We start from the raw sequence: 26,492 nt of genomic DNA, 5'->3' as shown, positions 1-26,492 counted from the left end.
ATGCAAATATCTACACAGCTATCTGTATATCAATGGAAATAGCTACACTGCTAAATCTATAAACATGGAAATAACTACACTGCTATCTGTATAAACATGGAAATATCTACACCGCCACCTGTATGAACATGGAAATATGTACACTGCCATCTGTGCGAACGTGAAATATCTACACCGCCATCTGTAAGAACATGTAAATATCTACACCGCCATTTGTATGAACATGGAAATATCTACACCGCAAACTGTATGAACATGAAAATGTCTACACCGCTATCTGTATGAGCATGGAAATATCTACACCGCTATCTGTATGAGCATGGAAATATCTACACCGCTATCTGTATGAACATGCAAATATCTATAGAGCTATCTGTATATCAATGGAAATAGCTACACTGCTAAATCTATATACATGGAAATAACTACACTGCTATCTGTATAAACATGGAAATATCTACACCGCCACCTGTATGAACATGGAAATATCTACACTGCCATCTGTGCGAACATGAAATATCAACACCGCCATCTGTATGAACATGTAAATATCTACACCGCCATTTGTATGAACATGGAAATATCTACACCGCTAACTGTATGAACATGAAAATATCTACACCGCTATCTGTATGAGCATGGAAATATCTACACCGCTATCTGTACGAGCATGGAAATATCTACACCGCTATCTGTATGAACATGCAAATATCTACAGAGCTATCTGTATATCAATGGAAATATCTACACTGCTATCTCTATAAACATGGAAATAACTACACTGCTATGTGTACAAACAATGAAATATCTACACCGCCATCTGTATGAACATGGAAATATCTACACCGCTAACTGTATGAACATGGAAATATCTACACCGCTATCTGTACGAACATGGAAATATCTACACCGCTATCTGTATGAACATGCAAATATCTACACAGCTATCTGTATATCAATGGAAATATCCACACAGCTATCTCTATTAACATGGAAATAAATACACTGCTACCAGTATAAACATGGAAATATCTACACCGCCTCCTGTATGAACATGGAAATATCTACACTGCCATCCGTACAAACATGGAAATATCCACACTGACATCTGTATAAACATGGAAATAACTTCACCGCCATCTGTATGAACATGGAAATATCTACACCGCTAAATGTATGAACATGGAAATGTCTACACCGCTATTGGTATGAACATGGAAATATCTACACCGCTATCTGTATGAACATGGATATATCTACACCGCTATCTGTATGAACATGGAAATATCTACAGCGCTATCTGTATGAACATGGAAATATCTACACCGCCATCTGTATGAACATACAAATACCTACACCGCCATCTCTATGAACATGGAAATATCTACAGAGCTAACTGTATGAACATGGAATTATCTACACCGCTATCTGTATGAACATGGAAATATCTACACCGCTCTCTGTATGAACATGGAAATATCTACACCGCCATCTGTATGAACATGTTGTTATCTAACCCGCAATCTGTATGAACATGGAAATATCAACACCGCTAACTGTATGAACATGGAATTATCTACACCGCTATCTGTATGGGCATGGAAATATCTACACCGCTATCTGTATGAACATGGAAATATCTACACCGGTATCTGTATGAACATGGAAATATCTACACCGCTATCTGTATGAACATGGAAATATCTACACCGCTATCTCTATGAACATGCAAATATCTACACAGCTATCTGTATATCAATGGAAATATCAACACTGCTATCTCTATAAACATGGAAATATCTACACTGCTATCTCTATAAATATGGAAATATCTACACCGCCATCTCTATGAACATGGAAATATCTACACCACCATTTGTATGAACATGGAAATATCTACACCACCATCTCTATGAACATGGAAATATCTACACTGCCATTTGTATGAACATGGAAATATCTACACCACCATCTGTATGAACATGGAAATACCTTCACCGCCATCTGTATGAACATGGATATATGTACACCGGCATCTGGATGAACATGGAAATATCTACACCGCTATCTGCATGAACATGGAAATATCTACACAGCTATCTGAATATACATGGAAATATCTACACAGATTTCTCTATAATTATGGAAATAACTACAACGCTATCTCTATAAACTTCGAAATATCTACACCGCCATCTGTATGAACATGGAAATATCTACACCGCCATCTGAACAAACATGGACATATCTACACCGCCATCTGTATTAAGATGGAAATATCTACACCGCTATCTGTATAAACATGGAAATATCTGCCCAACTATCTGTATAAACATGGAAATATCCGCACCGCTATCTGAATAAACATGGAAATATAGGCACCGCTATCTGTATAAACTTGGAAATATCTACACTGCTATTTGCATAAACATGGAAATATCCACACCGCTATCTGTGTAAACATGGAAATGTCTACACCGCTATCCGTGTAAACATGGAAATATCTACACCGCCATCTGTGTAAACATGAAAATATCTACACCGCCATCCCTATAAACATGGAAATATCTACTCCGTCTTCTGTATGAACATGGAAATATCTACACCACCATCTCTATAAACGTGGAAATATCTACACCGCTATCTGTATGAACTTGGAAATATCTACACTGCTCTCTGTATAAAATTGAAATTATCTACACCACTATCTCTATAAACATGGAAATATCTACACTGCTATCTGTATAAACATGGAAATATCTACACCGCTATCTGTATAAACATGGAAATATCTTAACCGCTATCTGTATAAACATGGAAATATCTACAACGCTGTCTCTATAAACTTGGAAATAACTACACCACTATCTCTGTAAACATGGAAATATCTAGACCGCCATCTCTATATACATGGAAATATCTACACCACCATCTGTATAAACATGGAAATATCTACACCGCTATCTGTATGAACATGGAAATATCTACACCGCCATCTGTATGAACATGGAAATATCTATACCGCCATCTGTATGAACATGTAAATATCTACACCGCCATCTGTATGAACATGGAAGTATCTACACCGCTGTCTGTATGAACATGGAAATATCTCACCGTTATCTGTATGAACATGGAAATATCTACACCGCTATCTGTATGAACATGGAAATATCTACACCGCTATCTGTACGAACATGGAAATATCTACACCGCTATCTGTATGAACATGCAAATATCTACACAGCTATCTGTATATCAATGGAAATATCTACACAGCTATCTCTATTAACATGGAAATAACTAGACTGCTATCTGTATAAACATGGAAATAACTACACCGCCGCCTGTATGAACATGGAAATATCTACACTGCCATCCGTACAAACATGGAAATATCTTCACCGCCATCTGTATGAACATGGATATATCTACACAGCCATCTGGATGAACATGGAAATATCTACACCACTATCTGTGTAAACATGCATACATCTTCACCGCTATCTGTAGAAACATGGAAATATCTACACCGCTATCTTTATGAACATGGAAATCTCTACACCGCTAACTGTTTGAACAGGGAAATATATACACCGCTATCTGCATGAAAATGGAAATATCTACACAGCTATCTACATATACATGGAAATATCTACACACCTATCTCTTTACCCATGGAAATAACTACACCGCTATCTGTATGAACATGGAAATATCTACACCGGTATCTGTATGAACATGGAAATATCTACACCGCTATATGTATGAACATGGAAATATCTACACCGCTATCTCTATGAACATACAAATATCTACACAGCTATCTGTATATCAATGGAAATATCAACACTGCTATCTCTATAAACATGGAAATATCTACACTGCTATCTCTATAAATATGGAAATATCTACACCGCCATCTCTATGAACATGGAAATATCTACACCACCATTTGTATGAACATGGAAATATCTACACCACCATCTCTATGAACATGGAAATATCTACACTGCCATTTGTATGAACATGGAAATATCTACACCACCATCTGTATGAACATGGAAATACCTTCACCGCCATCTGTATGAACATGGATATATGTACACCGGCATCTGGATGAACATGGAAATATCTACACCGCTATCTGCATGAACATGGAAATATCTACACAGCTATCTGAATATACATGGAAATATCTACACAGATTTCTCTATAATTATGGAAATAACTACAACGCTATCTCTATAAACTTCGAAATATCTACACCGCCATCTGTATGAACATGGAAATATCTACACCACCATCTGAACAAACATGGACATATCTACACCGCCATCTGTATTAAGATGGAAATATCTACACCGCTATCTGTATAAACATGGAAATATCTGCCCAACTATCTGTATAAACATGGAAATATCCGCACCGCTATCTGAATAAACATGGAAATATAGGCACCGCTATCTGTATGAACATGGAAATATCTACACCGTTATCTGTATGAACATGGAAATATCTACACCGCTATCTGTACGAACATGGAAATATCTACACCGCTATCTGTACGAACATGGAAATATCTACACCGATATCTGTATGAACATGCAAATATCTACACAGCTATCTGTATATCAATGGAAATATCTACACAGCTGTCTCTATAAACATGGAAATAACTACAGTGCTATCTGTATAAACATGGAAATATCTACACCGCCACCTGTATGAACATGGAAATATCTTCACTGCCATCCGTACGAACATGGAAATATCTACACCGCCATCTGTATGAACATGTAAATATCTACACCGCCTTCTGTATGAACATGGAAATATCTACACTGCTAACTGTATGAACATGGAAATATCTACACCGCTATTGGTATGAACATGGAAATATCCACACCGCCATCTGTACGAACATGGAAATAACTATACCGCCATTTGTATGAACATGTAAATATCTACACCACCATTTGTATGAACCTGGAAATATCTACACCACTATCTGTATGAACTTGGAAATATCTACACTGCACTTTGTATAAAATTGAAATTATCTACACCACTATCTCTATAAACATGGAAATATATTCACTGCTATCTGCATAAACATGGAAATGTCTACACCGCTATCTGTATAAACATGGAAATATCTTCACTGCTATCTGTATAAACATGGAAATATCTACAACGCTGTTTCTATAAACTTGGAAATAACTACACCACTATCTCTGTAAACATGGAAATATCTAGACCGCCATCTCTATATACATGGAAATATCCACACCACCATCTGTAAAAACATGGAAATATCTATACCGCTATCTGTATGAACATGGAAATATCTACACCGCTATCTGTACGAACATGGAAATATCTATACCGCCATCTGTATGGACATGGAAATATCTACAGAGCTAACTGTATGAACATGGAAATATCTACACCGCTATCTGTACGAACATGGAAATATCTATACCGCCATCTGTATGGACATGAAAATATCTACACCGCCATCTGTATGAACATGGAAATATCTACACCGCTAACTTTATGAACATGGAAATATCTACACCGCTATCTGTACGAACATGGAAATATCTACACCGCTATCTGTATGAACATGCAAATATCTACACAGCTATCTGTATATCAATGGAAATATCCACACAGCTATCTCTATTAACATGGAAATAAATACACTGCTACCAGTATAAACATGGAAATATCTACACCGCCTCCTGTATGAACATGGAAATATCTACACTGCCATCCGTACAAACATGGAAATATCTACACTGCCATCTGTATAAACATGGAAATAACTTCACCGCCATCTGTATGAACATGGAAATATCTACACCGCTAAATGTATGAACATGGAAATGTCTACACCGCTATTGGTATGAACATGGAAATATCTACACCGCTATCTGTATGAACATGGAAATATCTACACCGCTATCTGTATGAACATGGAAATCTCTACACCGCTATCTGTATGAACATGGAAATATCTACACCGCCATCTGTATGAACATGTAAATATCTACACCGCCATCTGTATGAACATGGAAATATCTACAGAGCTAACTGTATGAACATGGAATTATCTGCACCGCTATCTGTATGAACATGGAAATATCTACACCGCTATCTGTATGAACATGGAAATATCTACACCGCCATCTGTATGAACATGTAAATATCTACACCGCCATCTGTATGAACATGGAAATATCAACACCGCTAACTGTATGAACATGGAATTATCTACACCGCTATCTGTATGAGCATGGAAATATCTACACCGCTATATGTATGAACATGGAAATATCTACACCGGTATCTGTATGAACATGGAAATATCTACACCGCTATCTGTATGAACATGGAAATATCTACACCGCTATCTCTATGAACGTGCAAATATCTACACAGCTATCTGTATATCAATGGAAATATCAACACTGCTATCTCAATAAACATGGAAATAACTACACTGCTATCTCCATAAATATGGAAATATCTACACCACCATCTCTATGAACATGGAAATATCTACACCACCATTTGTATGAACATGGAAATATCTACACCACCATCTCTATGAACATGGAAATATCTACACTGCCATTTGTATGAACATGGAAATATCTACACCACCATCTGTATGAACATGGAAATATCTTCACCGCCATCTGTATGAACATGGATATATGTACACCGGCATCTGGATGAACATGGAAATATCTACACCGTTATCTGCATGAAGATGGAAATATCCACACAGCTATCTGAATATACATGGAAATATCTACACAGATTTCTCTATAATTATGGAAATAACTACAACGCTATCTCTATAAACTTCGAAATATCTACACCGCCATCTGTATGAACATGGAAATATCTACACCGCCATTTGTACAAACATGGACATATCTACACCGCCATCTGTATTAAGATGGAAATATCTACACCGCTATCTGTATAAACATGGAAATATCTGCCCAACTATCTGTATAAACATGGAAATATCCGCACCGCTATCTGAATAAACATGGAAATATCCGCACCGCTATCTGTATAAACATGGAAATATCTACACTGCTATCTGCATAAACATGGAAATATCCACACCGCTATCTGTGTAAACATGGAAAAGTCTACACCGCTATCCGTGTAAACATGGTAATATCTACACCGCCATCTGTGTAAACATGAAAATATCTACACCGCCATCCCTATAAACATGGAAATATCTACACCGTCTTCTGTATGAACATGGAAATATCTACACCACCATCTCTATAAACGTGGAAATATCTACACCGCTATCTGCATGAACTTGGAAATAGCTACACTGCTCTCTGTATAAAATTGAAATTATCTACACCACTATCTCTATAAACATGGAAATACCTACACTGCTATCTGTATAAACATGGAAATATCTACACCGCTATCTGTATAAACATGGAAATATCTTCACTGCTATCTGCATAAACATGGAAATATCTACAACGCTGTCTCTATAAACTTGGAAATAACTACACCTCTATCTCTGTAAACATGGAAATATCTAGACCGCCATCTCTATATACATGGAAATATCTACACCACCATCTGTATAAACATGGAAATATCTCTACCGCTATCTGTATGAACATGGAAATATCTACACCGCTATTGGTATGAACATGGAAATATCCACACCGCCATCTGTACGAACATGGAAATAACTATACCGCCATTTGTATGAACATGTAAATATCTACACCACCATTTGTATGAACCTGGAAATATCTACACCACTATCTGTATGAACTTGGAAATATCTACACTGCACTTTGTATAAAATTGAAATTATCTACACCACTATCTCTATAAACATGGAAATATCTTCACTGCTATCTGCATAAACATGGAAATGTCTACACCGCTATCTGTATAAACATGGAAATATCTTCACTGCTATCTGTATAAACATGGAAATATCTACAACGCTGTCTCTATAAACTTGGAAATAACTACACCACTATCTCTGTAAACATGGAAATATCTAGACCGCCATCTCTATATACATGGAAATATCCACACCACCATCTGTAAAAACATGGAAATATCTATACCGCTATCTGTATGAACATGGAAATATCTACACCGCTATCTGTACGAACAAGGAAATATCTATACCGCCATCTGTATGGACATGGAAATATCTACAGTGCTAACTGTATGAACATGGAAATATCTACACCGCTATCTGTACGAACATGGAAATATCTATACCGCCATCTGTATGGACATGGAAATATCTACACCGCCATCTGTATGAACATGGAAATATCTACACCGCTAACTTTATGAACATGGAAATATCTACACCGCTATCTGTACGAACATGGAAATATCTACACCGCTATCTGTATGAACATGCAAATATCTACACAGCAATCTGTATATCAATGGAAATATCCACACAGCTATCTCTATTAACATGGAAATAAATACACTGCTACCAGTATAAACATGGAAATACCTACACCGCCTCCTGTATGAACATGGAAATATCTACACTGCCATCCGTACAAACATGGAAATATCTACACTGCCATCTGTATAAACATGGAAATAACTTCACCGCCATCTGTATGAACATGGAAATATCTACACCGCTAAATGTATGAACATGGAAATGTCTCCACCGCTATTGGTATGAACATGGAAATATCTACACCGCTATCTGTATGAACATGGAAATATCTACACCGCTATCTGTATGAACATGGAAATCTCTACACCGCTATCTGTATGAACATGGAAATATCTACACCGCCATCTGTATGAACATGTAAATATCTACACCGCCATCTGTATGAACATGGAAATATCTACAGAGCTAACTGTATGAACATGGAATTATCTGCACCGCTATCTGTATGAACATGGAAATATCTACACCGCTATCTGTATGAACATGGAAATATCTACACCGCTATCTGTATGAACATGGAAATATCTACACCGCCATCTGTATGAACATGTAAATATCTACACCGCCATCTGTATGAAAATGGAAATATCAACAACGCTAACTGTATGAACATGGAATTATCTACACCGCTATCTGTATGAGCATGGAAATATCTACACCGCTATCTGTATGAACATGGAAATATCTACACCGGTATCTGTATGAACATGGAAATATCTACACCGCTATCTGTATGAACATGGAAATATCTACACCGCTATCTCTATGAACGTGCAAATATCTACACAGCTATCTGTATATCAATGGAAATATCAACACTGCTATCTCAATAAACATGGAAATAACTACACTGCTATCTCCATAAATATGGAAATATCTACACCACCATCTCTATGAACATGGAAATATCTACACCACCATTTGTATGAACATGGAAATATCTACACCACCATCTCTATGAACATGGAAATATCTACACTGCCATTTGTATGAACATGGAAATATCTACACCACCATCTGTATGAACATGGAAATATCTTCACCGCCATCTGTATGAACATGGATATATGTACACCGGCATCTGGATGAACATGGAAATATCTACACCGTTATCTGCATGAAGATGGAAATATCCACACAGCTATCTGAATATACATGGAAATATCTACACAGATTTCTCTATAATTATGGAAATAACTACAACGCTATCTCTATAAACTTCGAAATATCTACACCACCATCTGTATGAACATGGAAATATCTACACCGCCATCTGTACAAACATGGACATATCTACACCGCCATCTGTATTAAGATGGAAATATCTACACAGCTATCTGTATAAACATGGAAATATCTGCCCAACTATCTGTATAAACATGGAAATATCCGCACCGCTATCTGAATAAACATGGAAATATCCGCACCGCTATCTGTATAAACATGGAAATATCTACACTGCTATCTGCATAAACATGGAAATATCCACACCGCTATCTGTGTAAACATGGAAAAGTCTACACCGCTATCCGTGTAAACATGGTAATATCTACACCGCCATCTGTGTAAACATGAAAATATCTACACCGCCATCCCTATAAACATGGAAATATCTACACCGTCTTCTGTATGAACATGGAAATATCTACACCACCATCTCTATAAACGTGGAAATATCTACACCGCTATCTGTATGAACTTGGAAATATCTACACTGCTCTCTGTATAAAATTGAAATTATCTACACCACTATCTCTATAAACATGGAAATACCTACACTGCTATCTGTATAAACATGGAAATATCTACACCGCTATCTGTATAAACATGGAAATATCTTCACTGCTATCTGTATAAACATGGAAATATCTACAACGCTGTCTCTATAAACTTGGACATAACTACACCACTATATCTGTAAACATGGAAATATCTAGACCGCCATCTCTATATACATGGAAATATCTACACCACCATCTGTATAAACATGGAAATATCTCTACCGCTATCTGTATGAACATGGAAATATCTACACCGCCATCTGTACGAACATGGAAATATCTATACCGCCATCTGAATGAACATGTAAATATCTACACCGCCATCGGTATGAACATGGAAGTATCGACACCGCTGTCTGTATGAACATGGAAATATCTACACCGTTATCTGTATGAACATGGAAATATCTACACCGCTATCTGTATGAACATGGAAATATCTACAGAGCTAACTGTATGAACATGGAATTATCTGCACCGCTATCTGTATGAACATGGAAATATCTACACCGCTATCTGTCTGAACATGGAAATATCTACACCGCCATCTGTATGAACATGTAAATATCTACACCGCCATCTGTATGAACATGGAAATATCAACACCGCTAACTGTATGAACATGGAATTATCTACACCGATATCTGTATGAGCATGGAAATATCTACACCGCTATCTGTATGAACATGGAAATATCTACACCGGTATCTGTATGAACATGGAAATATCTACACCGCTATCTGTATGAACATGGAAATATCTACACCGCTATCTCTATGAACGTGCAAATATCTACACAGCTATCTGTATATCAATGGAAATATCAACACTGCTATCTCAATAAACATGGAAATAACTACACTGCTATCTCCATAAATATGGAAATATCTACACCACCATCTCTATGAACATGGAAATATCTACACCACCATTTGTATGAACATGGAAATATCTACACCACCATCTCTATGAACATGGAAATATCTACACTGCCATTTGTATGAACATGGAAATATCTACACCACAATCTGTATGAACATGGAAATATCTTCACCGCCATCTGTATGAACATGGATATATGTTCACCGGCATCTGGATGAACATGGAAATATCTACACCGTTATCTGCATGAAGATGGAAATATCCACACAGCTATCTGAATATACATGGAAATATTTACCCAGATTTCTCTATAATTATGGAAATAACTACAACGCTATCTCTATAAACTTCGAAATATCTACACCGCCATCTGTATGAACATGGAAATATCTACACCGCCATCTGTACAAACATGGACATATCTACACCGCCATCTGTATTAAGATGGAAATACCTACACCGCTATCTGTATAAACATGGAAATATCTGCCCAACTATCTGTATAAACATGGAAATATCCGCACCGCTATCTGAATAAACATGGAAATATCCGCACCGCTATCTGTATAAACATGGAAATATCTACACTGCTATCTGCATAAACATGGAAATATCCACACCGCTATCTGTGTAAACATTTAAAAGTCTACACCGGTATCCGTGTAAACATGGTAATATCTACACCGCCATCGGTGTAAACATGAAAATATCTACACCGCCATCCCTATAAACATGGAAATATCTACACCGTCTTCTGTATGAACATGGAAATATCTACACCACCATCTCTATAAACGTGGAAATATCTACACCGCTATCTGTATGAACTTGGAAATATCTACACTGCTCTCTGTATAAAATTGAAATTATCTACACCACTATCTCTATAAACATGGAAATACCTACACTGCTATCTGTATAAACATGGAAATATCTACACCGCTATCTGTATAAACATGGAAATATCTTCACTGCTATCTGTATAAACATGGAAATATCTACAACGCTGTCTCTATAAACTTGGAAATAACTACACCACTATCTCTGTAAACATGGAAATATCTAGACCGCAATCTCTATATACATGGAAATATCTACTCCACCATCTGTATAAACATGGAAATATCTCTACCGCTATCTGTATGAACATGGAAATATCTACACCGCCATCTGTACGAACATGGAAATATCTATACCGCCATCTGAATGAACATGTAAATATCTACACCGCCATCGGTATGAACATGGAAGTATCGACACCGCTGTCTGTATGAACATGGAAATATCTACACCGTTATCTGTATGAACATGGAAATATCTACACCGCTATCTGTATGAACATGGAAATATCTACACCGCTATCTGTACGAACATGGAAATATCTACACCGCTATCTGTATGAACATGCAAATATCTACACAGCTATCTGTATATCAATGGAAATATCCACACAGCTATCTCTATTAACATGGAAATAAATACACTGCTACCAGTATAAACATGGAAATACCTACACCGCCTCCTGTATGAACATGGAAATATCTACACTGCCATCCGTACAAACATGGAAATATCTACACTGCCATCTGTATAAACATGGAAATAACTTCACCGCCATCTGTATGAACATGGAAATATCTACACCGCTAAATGTATGAACATGGAAAGGTCTACACCGCTATTGGTATGAACATGGAAATATCTACACCGCTATCTGTATGAACATGGAAATATCTACACCGCTATCTGTATGAACATGGAAATCTCTACACCGCTATCTGTATGAACATGGAAATATCTACACCGCCATCTGTATGAACATGTAAATATCTACACCGCCATCTGTATGAACATGGAAATATCTACAGAGCTAACTGTATGAACATGGAATTATCTGCACCGCTATCTGTATGAACATGGAAATATCTACACCGCTATCTGTATGAACATGGAAATATCTACACCGCTATCTGTATGAACATGGAAATATCTACACCGCCATCTGTATGAACATGTAAATATCTACACCGCCATCTGTATGAAAATGGAAATATCAACAACGCTAACTGTATGAACATGGAATTATCTACACCGCTATCTGTATGAGCATGGAAATATCTACACCGCTATCTGTATGAACATGGAAATATCTACACCGGTATCTGTATGAACATGGAAATATCTACACCGCTATCTGTATGAACATGGAAATATCTACACCGCTATCTCTATGAACGTGCAAATATCTACACAGCTATCTGTATATCAATGGAAATATCAACACTGCTATCTCAATAAACATGGAAATAACTACACTGCTATCTCCATAAATATGGAAATATCTACACCACCATCTCTATTAACATGGAAATATCTACACCACCATTTGTATGAACATGGAAATATCTACACCACCATCTCTATGAACATGGAAATATCTACACTGCCATTTGTATGAACATGGAAATATCTACACCACCATCTGTATGAACATGGAAATATCTTCACCGCCATCTGTATGAACATGGATATATGTACACCGGCATCTGGATGAACATGGAAATATCTACACCGTTATCTGCATGAAGATGGAAATATCCACACAGCTATCTGAATATACATGGAAATATCTACACAGATTTCTCTATAATTATGGAAATAACTACAACGCTATCTCTATAAACTTCGAAATATCTACACCACCATCTGTATGAACATGGAAATATCTACACCGCCATCTGTACAAACATGGACATATCTACACCGCCATCTGTATTAAGATGGAAATATCTACACAGCTATCTGTATAAACATGGAAATATCTGCCCAACTATCTGTATAAACATGGAAATATCCGCACCGCTATCTGAATAAACATGGAAATATCCGCACCGCTATCTGTATAAACATGGAAATATCTACACTGCTATCTGCATAAACATGGAAATATCCACACCGCTATCTGTGTAAACATGGAAAAGTCTACACCGCTATCCGTGTAAACATGGTAATATCTACACCGCCATCTGTGTAAACATGAAAATATCTACACCGCCATCCCTATAAACATGGAAATATCTACACCGTCTTCTGTATGAACATGGAAATATCTACACCACCATCTCTATAAACGTGGAAATATCTACACCGCTATCTGTATGAACTTGGAAATATCTACACTGCTCTCTGTATAAAATTGAAATTATCTACACCACTATCTCTATAAACATGGAAATACCTACACTGCTATCTGTATAAACATGGAAATATCTACACCGCTATCTGTATAAACATGGAAATATCTTCACTGCTATCTGTATAAACATGGAAATATCTACAACGCTGTCTCTATAAACTTGGATATAACTACACCACTATATCTGTAAACATGGAAATATCTAGACCGCCATCTCTATATACATGGAAATATCTACACCACCATCTGTATAAACATGGAAATATCTCTACCGCTATCTGTATGAACATGGAAATATCTACACCGCCATCTGTACGAACATGGAAATATCTATACCGCCATCTGAATGAACATGTAAATATCTACACCGCCATCGGTATGAACATGGAAGTATCGACACCGCTGTCTGTATGAACATGGAAATATCTACACCGTTATCTGTATGAACATGGAAATATCTACACCGCTATCTGTATGAACATGGAAATATCTACAGAGCTAACTGTATGAACATGGAATTATCTGCACCGCTATCTGTATGAACATGGAAATATCTACACCGCTATCTGTATGAACATGGAAATATCTACACCGCCATCTGTATGAACATGTAAATATCTACACCGCCATCTGTATGAACATGGAAATATCAACACCGCTAACTGTATGAACATGGAATTATCTACACCGATATCTGTATGAGCATGGAAATATCTACACCGCTATCTGTATGAACATGGAAATATCTACACCGGTATCTGTATGAACATGGAAATATCTACACCGCTATCTGTATGAACATGGAAATATCTACACCGCTATCTCTATGAACGTGCAAATATCTACACAGCTATCTGTATATCAATGGAAATATCAACACTGCTATCTCAATAAACATGGAAATAACTACACTGCTATCTCCATAAATATGGAAATATCTACACCACCATCTCTATGAACATGGAAATATCTACACCACCATTTGTATGAACATGGAAATATCTACACCACCATCTCTATGAACATGGAAATATCTACACTGCCATTTGTATGAACATGGAAATATCTACACCACAATCTGTATGAACATGGAAATATCTTCACCGCCATCTGTATGAACATGGATATATGTTCACCGGCATCTGGATGAACATGGAAATATCTACACCGTTATCTGCATGAAGATGGAAATATCCACACAGCTATCTGAATATACATGGAAATATTTACCCAGATTTCTCTATAATTATGGAAATAACTACAACGCTATCTCTATAAACTTCGAAATATCTACACCGCCATCTGTATGAACATGGAAATATCTACACCGCCATCTGTACAAACATGGACATATCTACACCGCCATCTGTATTAAGATGGAAATACCTACACCGCTATCTGTATAAACATGGAAATATCTGCCCAACTATCTGTATAAACATGGAAATATCCGCACCGCTATCTGAATAAACATGGAAATATCCGCACCGCTATCTGTATAAACATGGAAATATCTACACTGCTATCTGCATAAACATGGAAATATCCACACCGCTATCTGTGTAAACATGGAAAAGTCTACACCGGTATCCGTGTAAACATGGTAATATCTACACCGCCATCGGTGTAAACATGAAAATATCTACACCGCCATCCCTATAAACATGGAAATATCTACACCGTCTTCTGTATGAACATGGAAATATCTACACCACCATCTCTATAAACGTGGAAATATCTACACCGCTATCTGTATGAACTTGGAAATATCTACACTGCTCTCTGTATAAAATTGAAATTATCTACACCACTATCTCTATAAACATGGAAATACCTACACTGCTATCTGTATAAACATGGAAATATCTACACCGCTATCTGTATAAACATGGAAATATCTTCACTGCTATCTGTATAAACATGGAAATATCTACAACGCTGTCTCTATAAACTTGGAAATAACTACACCACTATCTCTGTAAACATGGAAATATCTAGACCGCAATCTCTATATACATGGAAATATCTACACCACCATCTGTATAAACATGGAAATATCTCTACCGCTATCTGTATGAACATGGAAATATCTACACCGCCATCTGTACGAACATGGAAATATCTATACCGCCATCTGAATGAACATGTAAATATCTACACCGCCATCGGTATGAACATGGAAGTATCGACACCGCTGTCTGTATGAACATGGAAATATCTACACCGTTATCTGTATGAACATGGAAATATCTACACCGCTATCTGTATGAACATGGAAATATCTACACCGCTATCTGTACGAACATGGAAATATCTACACCGCTATCTGTATGAACATGCAAATATCTACACAGCTATCTGTATATCAATGGAAATATCCACACAGCTATCTCTATTAACATGGAAATAACTACACTGCTATCTGTATAAACATGGAAATATCTACACCGCCACCTGTATGAACATGGAAATATCTACACAGCCATCCGTACAAACATGGAAATATCTACACCGCCATCTGTATGAACATGGAAATATCTTCACCGCCATCTGTATGAACATGGAAATATCTACACCGCTAAATGTATGAACATGGAAATGTCTACACCGGTATTGGTATGAACATGGAAATATCTACACCGCCATCTGTATGAACATGGAAATATCTACACCGCTATCTGTATGAACATGGAAATATCTACACCGCTATCTGTATGAACATGGAAATATCTACACCGCCATCTGTATGAACATGTAAATAACTACACCGCCATCTGTATGAACATGGAAATATCAACACAGCTAACTGTATGAACATGGAATTATCTACACCTCTATCTGTATGAACATGGAAATATCTACACCGCTATCTGTATGAACATGGAAATACCTACACGGCCATCTGTATGAACATGTAAATATCTACACCGCCATCTGTATGAACATGGAAATATCTACACCGCTAACTGTATGAACATGGAATTATCTACACCGCTATCTGTATGAACATGGAAATATCTACACCGCTATCTGTATGAACATGGAAATCTCTACACCGCTATCTGTATGAACATGGAAATATCTACACCGCCATCTGTATGAACATGTAAATATCTACACCGCCATCTGTATGAACATGGAAATATCTACACCGCTAAGTGTATGAACATGGAAATATTTACACCGCTATCTGTATGAACATAGAAATACCTACACCGCTATCTTTATGAACATGGAAATATCTTCACCGCTATCTGTATGAATATGGAAATATCTACACCGCTATCTGTATAAACATGGAAATATCTACACCGCTATCTGTATGAACATGCAAATATCTACACAGCTATCTGTATATCAATGGAAATATCCAGACTGGTATCTCTATAAACATGGAAACAACTACACTGCTGTCTGTATAAACTTGGAAATATCTACACCGCCATCTCTATGAACATGGAAATATCTACACCGCCATTTGTATGAACCTGGAAATATGTACACCGCAATCTCTATGAACATTGAAATATCTACACCGTCATTTGTATGAACATGGAAATACCTAAACCGCCATCTGTATGAACATGGAAATATCTTCACCGCCATCGGTATGAACATGGATATATGTACACCGGCATCTGCATGAACATGGAAATATCTACACCGCTATCTGCATGAACATGGAAATATCTACACAGCTATCTGAATATACATGGAAATATCTACACAGATTTCTCTATAAATATGGAAATAACTATAGCGCTATCTCTATAAACTTCGAAATATCTACACCGCCATCTGTATGAACATGGAAATTCTACACCGCCATCTGTACGAACATGGACATGTCTACACCACCATCTGTATTAAGATGGAAATATCTACACCGCTATCTGTATAAACATGGAAATATCTGCCCAACTATCTGTATAAACATGGAAATATCCGCACCGTTATCTGTATAAACATGGAAATATCTACACTGTTATCTGCATAAACATGGAAATATCCACACCGCTATCTGTGTAAACATGGAAATGTCTACACCGCTATCTGTGTAAACATGGAAATATCTACACCGCCATCTGTGTAAACATGAAAATATCTACACCGCCATCCCTATAAACATGGAAATATCTACACCGCCATCTGTATGAACATGGAAATATCTACACCGCCATCTCTATAAACGTGGAAATATCTACACCGCTATCTGTATGAACTTGGAAATATCTACACTGCTCTCTGTATAAAATTGAAATTATCTACACCACTATCTCTATAAACATGGAAATATCTACACTGCTATCTGTATAAACATGGAAATATCTACACCGCTCTCTGTATAAACAAGGAAATATCTTCACAGCTATCTGTATAAACATGGAAATATTTACAACGCTGTCTCTATAAACTTGGAAATAACTACACCACTATCTCTGTAAACATGGAAATATCTAGACCTCCATCTCTATAAACATGGAAATATCTACACCACCATCTGAATAAACATGGAAATATCTATACCGCTATCTGCATAAACATGGAAATATCTACACCGCCATCTCTATGAACATGGAAATATCTACACCGCCATCTGTACGAACGTGGAAATATCTATACCGCTATCTGTATGAACATGGAAATATCTACACCGTTATCTGTATGAACATGGAATTATCAACACCGCTATCTGAATGAACATGGAAATAACAACACCGCTATCTGGAAGAACATGGAAATATCTACACCGCCATTTGTATGAACCTGGAAATATCGACACCACTATCTGTATGAACTTGGAAATATCTACACTGATCTCTGTATAAAATTGAAATTATCTACACCACTATCTCTATAAACATGGAAATACCTACACTGCTATCTGTATAAACATGGAAATATCTACGCCTACGCCGCTATCTGTATAAACATGGAAATATCTTCACTTCTATCTGTACGAACATGGAAATATCTACACTGCTATCTGTTTGAACATGCAAATATCTACACAGCTATCTGTATATCAATGGAAATATCCACACAGCTATCTCTATTAACATGGAAATAACTACACTGCTATCTGTATAAACATGGAAATATCTTCACCGCCATCTGTATGAACATGGAAATATCTACACTGCCATCCGTACAAACATGGAAATATCTACACCACCATCTGTATGAACATGGAAATATCTTCACCGTTATCTGTATGAACATGGAAATACCTACACCGCTATCTGTATGAACATGGAAATATCTACACCGCTATCTGTACGAACATGGAAATATCTACAACGCTATCTGCATGAACATGCAAATATCTGCACCGCTATCTGTATGAACATGGAATTATCTACACCGCTATCTGTATGAGCATGGAAATATCTACACCGCTATCTGTATGAACATGGAAATATCTACACCGGTATCTGTATGAACATGGAATTATCTACAGCGCTATCTGCATGAACATGGAAATATCTACACCGCTAACTCTATGAACATGCAAATATCTACACAGCTATCTGTATATCAATGGAAATATCAACACTGCTATCTCTATAAACATGGAAATAACTACACTGCTATCTCTATAAATATGGAAATATCTACACCGCCATCTCTATGAACATGGAAATATCTACACCACCATTTGTATGAACATGGAAATATCTACACCACCATCTCTATGAACATGGAAATATCTACACCGCCATTTGTATGAACATGGAAATATCTACACCACCATCTGTATGAACATGGAAATATCTTCACCGCCATCTGTATGAACATGGATACATGTACACCGGCATCTGGATGAAGATGGAAATATCTACACCGCTATCTGCATGAACATGGAAATATCTACACAGCTATCTGAATATACATGGAAATATCTACACAGATTTCTCTATAATTATGGAAATAACTACAACGCTATCTCTATAAACTTCGAAATATCTACACCGCCATCTGTATGAACATGGAAATATCTACACCGCCATCTGTACAAACATGGACATATCTACACCGCCATCTGTATTAAGATGGAAATATCTACACCGCTATCTGTATAAACATGGAAATATCTGCCCAACTATCTGTATAAACATGGAAATATCCGCACCGCTATCTGAATAAACATGGAAATATCCGCACCGCTATCTGTATAAACATGGAAATATCTACACTGCTATCTGCATAAACATGGAAATATCCACACTGCTATCTGTGTAAACATGGAAATGTCTACACCGCTATCCGTGTAAACATGGAAATATGTACACCGCCGTCTGTGTAAACATGAAAATATCTACACCGCCATCCCTATAAACATGGAAATATCTACACCGTCTTCTGTATGAACATGGAAATATCTACACCACCATCTCTATAAACGTGGAAATATCTACACCGCTATCTGTATGAACTTGGAAATATCTACACTGCTCTCTGTATAAAATTGAAATTATCTACACCAGTATCTCTATAAACATGGAAATATCTACACTGCTATCTGTATAAACATGGAAATATCTACACCGCTATCACTATAAACATGGAAATATCTTCACCGCTATCTGTATAAACATGGAAATATCTACAACGCTGTCTCTATAAACTTGGAAATAACTACACCACAATCTCTGTAAACATGGAAATATCTAGACCGCCATCTCTATATACATGGAAATATCTACGCCACCATCTGTATAAACATGGAAATATCTATACCGCTGTCTGTATGAACATGGAAATATCTACACCGCCATCTGTATGAACATGTAAATATCTACACCGCCATCTGTATGAACAGGGAAATATCAACACCGCTAACTGTATGAACATGGAATTATCTACACCGCTATCTGTATGAGCATGGAAATATCTACACCGCTATCTGTATGAACATGGAAATATCTACACCGGTATCTGTATGAACATGGAAATATCTACAGCGCTATCTGCATGAACATGGAAATATCTACACCGCTAACTCTATGAACATGCAAATATCTACACAGCTATCTGTATATCAATGGAAATATCAACACTGCTATCTCTATAAACATGGAAATAACTACACTGCTATCTCTATAAATATGGAAATATCTACACCGCCATCTCTATGAACATGGAAATATCTACACCACCATTTGTATGAACATGGAAATATCTACACCACCATCTCTATGAACATGGAAATATCTACACCGCCATTTGTATGAACATGGAAATATCTACACCACCATCTGTATGAACATGGAAATATCTTCACCGCCATCTGTATGAACATGGATACATGTACACCGGCATCTGGATGAAGATGGAAATATCTACACCGCTATCTGCATGAACATGGAAATATCTACACAGCTATCTGAATATACATGGAAATATCTACACAGATTTCTCTATAATTATGGAAATAACTACAACGCTATCTCTATAAACTTCGAAATATCTACACCGCCATCTGTATGAACATGGAAATATCTACACCGCCATCTGTACAAACATGGACATATCTACACCGCCATCTGTATTAAGATGGAAATATCTACACCGCTATCTGTATAAACATGGAAATATCTGCCCAACTATCTGTATAAACATGGAAATATCCGCACCGCTATCTGAATAAACATGGAAATATCCGCACCGCTATCTGTATAAACATGGAAATATCTACACTGCTATCTGCGTAAACATGGAAATATCCACACTGCTATCTGTGTAAACATGGAAATGTCTACACCGCTATCCGTGTAAACATGGAAATATCTACACCGCCATCTGTGTAAACATGAAAATATCTACACCGCCATCCCTATAAACATGGAAATATCTACACCGTCTTCTGTATGAACATGGAAATATCTACACCACCATCTCTATAAACGTGGAAATATCTACACCGCTATCTGTATGAACTTGGAAATATCTACACTGCTCTCTGTATAAAATTGAAATTATCTACACCACTATCTCTATAAACATGGAAATATCTACACTGCTATCTGTATAAACATGGAAATATCTACACCGCTATCACTATAAACATGGAAATATCTTCACCGCTATCTGTATAAACATGGAAATATCTACAACGCTGTCTCTATAAACTTGGAAATAACTACACCACTATCTCTGTAAACATGGAAATATCTAGACCGCCATCTCTATATACATGGAAATATCTACGCCACCATCTGTATAAACATGGAAATATCTATACCGCTATCTGTATGAACATGGAACTATCTACACCGCCATCTGTACGAACATGGAAATATCTATACCGCCATCTGTATGAACATGTAAATATCTACGCCGCCATCTGTATGAACATGGAAGAATCTACACCGCTAACTGTATGAACATGGAAATATCTACACCGCTGTCTCTATGAACATGGAAATATCTACACCGTTATCTTTATGAACATGGAAATAGCTACACCGCTATCTGTATGAACATGGAAATATCTACACCGCTATCTGTACGAACATGGAAATATCTACACTGCTATCTGTATGAACATGCAAATATCTACACAGCTATCTGTATATCAATGGAAATATCCACACAGATATCTCTATTAACATGGAAATAACTACACTGCTATCTGTATAAACATGGAAATATCTACACCGCCACCTGTATGAACATGGAAATATCTACACAGCCATCGGTACAAACATGGAAATATCTACACCGCCATCTGTATGAACATGGAAATATCTTCACCGCCATCTGTATGAACATGGAAATATCTACACCGCTAAATGTATGAACATGGAAATGTCTACACCGCTATTGGTATGAACATGGAAATATCTACGCCTCTATCTGTATGAACATGGAAATATCTACACCGCTATCTGTATGAACATGTAAATATCTACACCGGTATCTGTATGAACATGGAAATATCTACACCGCCATCTGCATGAACATGTAAATATCTACACCGCCATCTGTATGAACATGGAAATATCTACACAGCTAACTGTATGAACATGGAAATATCTACACCACTATCTGTATGAACATGGAAATATCTACACCGCTAACAGTATGAACATGGAAATATCTACACCGCTATCTGTATGAACATGAAAATATCTACACCGCTATCTCTATGAACACGCAAATATCTACACAGCTATCTGTATATCAATGGAAATATCTACACTGCTATCTCTATAAACATGGCAATAACTACACCGCTATCTGTATGAACATGGAAATATCTACACCACTATCTGTATGAACATGGAAATATCTACAACGCCATCTGAATGAACATGTAAATATCTACACCACCATATGTATGAACATGGAAATATCTACACCGCTAACTGTATGAACATGGAAATATCTACACCGCTATCTGTATGAACACGGAAATATCTACACCGTTATCTGTATGAACATGGAAATATCTACTATACCGCTATCTGTATGAACATGGAAATATCTACACCGCTATCTGTACAAACATGGAAATATCTACACCGATATCTGTATGAACATGCAAATATCTACACAGCTATCTGTATATCAATGGAAATATCTACACAGCTGTCTCTATAAACATGGAAATAACTACACTGCTATCTGTATAAACATGGAAATATCTACACCGCCACCTGTATGAACATGGAAATATCTACACGGCCATCCGTACGAACATGGAAATATCTACACCGCCATCTGTATGAACATGTAAATATCTACACCGCCTTCTGTATGAACATGGAAATATCTACACCGCTATCTGTATGAACATGGAAATATCTACACCGCTATTTTTATGAACATGGAAATATCCACACCGCCATCTGTACGAACATGGAAATAACTATACCGCCATTTGGATGAACATGTAAATATCTACACCGCCATTTGTATGAACCTGGAAATATCTACACCACTATCTGTATGAACTTGGAAATATCTACACTGCACTTTGTATAAAATTGAAATTATCTACACCACTATCTCTATAAACATGGAAATATCTTCACTGCTATCTGCATAAACATGAATGTCTACACCGCTATCTGTATAAACATGGAAATATCTTCACTGCTATCTGTATAAACATGGAAATATCTACAACGCTGTCTCTATAAACTTGGTAATAACTACACCACTATCTCTGTAAACATGGAAATATCTAGACCGCCATCTCTATATACATGGAAATATCCACACCACCATCTGTATAAACATGGAAATATCTATACCGATATCTGTATAAACATGGAAATATCTACAACGCTGTCTCTATAAACTTGGAAATAACTACACCACTATCTCTGTAAACATGGAAATATCTAGACCGCCATCTCTATAAACATGGAAATATCTACACAACCATCTGTATAAACTTGGAAATAACTATACCGCTATCTGCATAAACATGGAAATATCTACACCGCCATCTCTATGAACATGGAAATATCTACACCGCCATCTGTACGAACATGGAAATATCTATATCGCCATTTGTATGAACATGAAAATATCTACACCGCCATCTGTATGAACATGGAAATATCTACACCGCTAACTGTATGAACATGGAAATATCTACACCGCTATCTGTATGAACACGGAAATATCTACACCGTTATCTGTATGAACATGGAAATATCTACTACACCGCTATCTGTACGAACATGGAAATATCTACACCGCTATCTGTACGAACATGGAAATATCTACACCGATATCTGTTTGAACATGCAAATATCTACACAGCTATCTGTATATCAATGGAAATATCTACACAGCTGTCTCTATAAACATGGAAATAACTACACTGTTATCTTTATAAACATGGAAATATCTACACCACCTCCTGTATGAACATGGAAATATCTACACTGCCATCCGTACGAACATGGAAATATCTACACCGCCATCTGTATGAACATGTAAATATCTACACCGCCTTCTGTATGAACATGGAAATATCTACACCGCTATCTGTATGAACATGGAAATATCTACACCGCTATTGGTATGAACATGGAAATATCCACACCGCCATCTGTACGAACATGGAAATACCTATACCGCCATTTGTATGAACATGTAAATATCTACACCGCCATTTGTATGAACCTGGAAATACCTACAACACTATCTGTATGAACTTGGAAATATCTACACTGCACTTTGTATAAAATTGAAATTATCTACACCACTATCTCTATAAACATGGAAATATCTTCACTGCTATCTGCATAAACATGGAAATGTCTACACCGCTATCTGTATAAACATGGAAATACCTTCACTGCTATCTGTATAAACATGGAAATATCTACAACGCTGTCTCTATAAACTTGGAAATAACTACACCACTATCTCTGTAAACATGGAAATATCTAGACCGCCATCTCTATATACATGGAAATATCCACACCACCATCTGTATAAACATGGAAATATCTATACCGCTATCTGTATGAACATGGAAATATCTACACCGCTATCTGTATGAACATGGAAATCTCTACACCGCTATCTGTATCAACATGGAAATATCTACACCGCCATCTGTATGAACATGTAAATATCTACACCGCCATCTGTATGAACATGGAAATATCAACACCGCTAACTGTATGAACATGGAATTATCTACACCGCTATCTGTATGAGCATGGAAATATCTACACCGCTATCTGTATGAACATGGAAATATCTACACCGGTATCTGTATGAACATGGAAATATCTACACCGCTAACTGTATGAACATGGAAATATCTACACCGCTATCTGTATGACCATGCAAATATCTACACAGCTATGTGTATATCAATGGAAATATCTACACTGCTATCTCTATAAACATGGAAATAACTACACTGCTATCTGTATAAATATGGAAATATCTACACCGCCATCTCTATGAACATGGAAATATCTACACCGCTAACTGTATGAGCATGGAAATATCTACACCGCTATGTGTATGAACATGGAAATATCTTCGCCATCTGTATGAACATGGAAATATCTACACCGCTAAAAACATGAACATGGAAATGTCTACAATGCTATTGGTATGAACATGGAAATATCTACACCGCTATCTG

This window comes from Gorilla gorilla, chromosome 8, assembly GCF_029281585.2.
Source record: "Gorilla gorilla gorilla isolate KB3781 chromosome 8, NHGRI_mGorGor1-v2.1_pri, whole genome shotgun sequence".
Taxonomy (NCBI): Eukaryota; Metazoa; Chordata; class Mammalia; order Primates; family Hominidae; genus Gorilla; species Gorilla gorilla.
The sequence above is the reverse complement of the archived record's forward strand: the minus strand, read 5'-3'. Positions refer to the sequence as shown.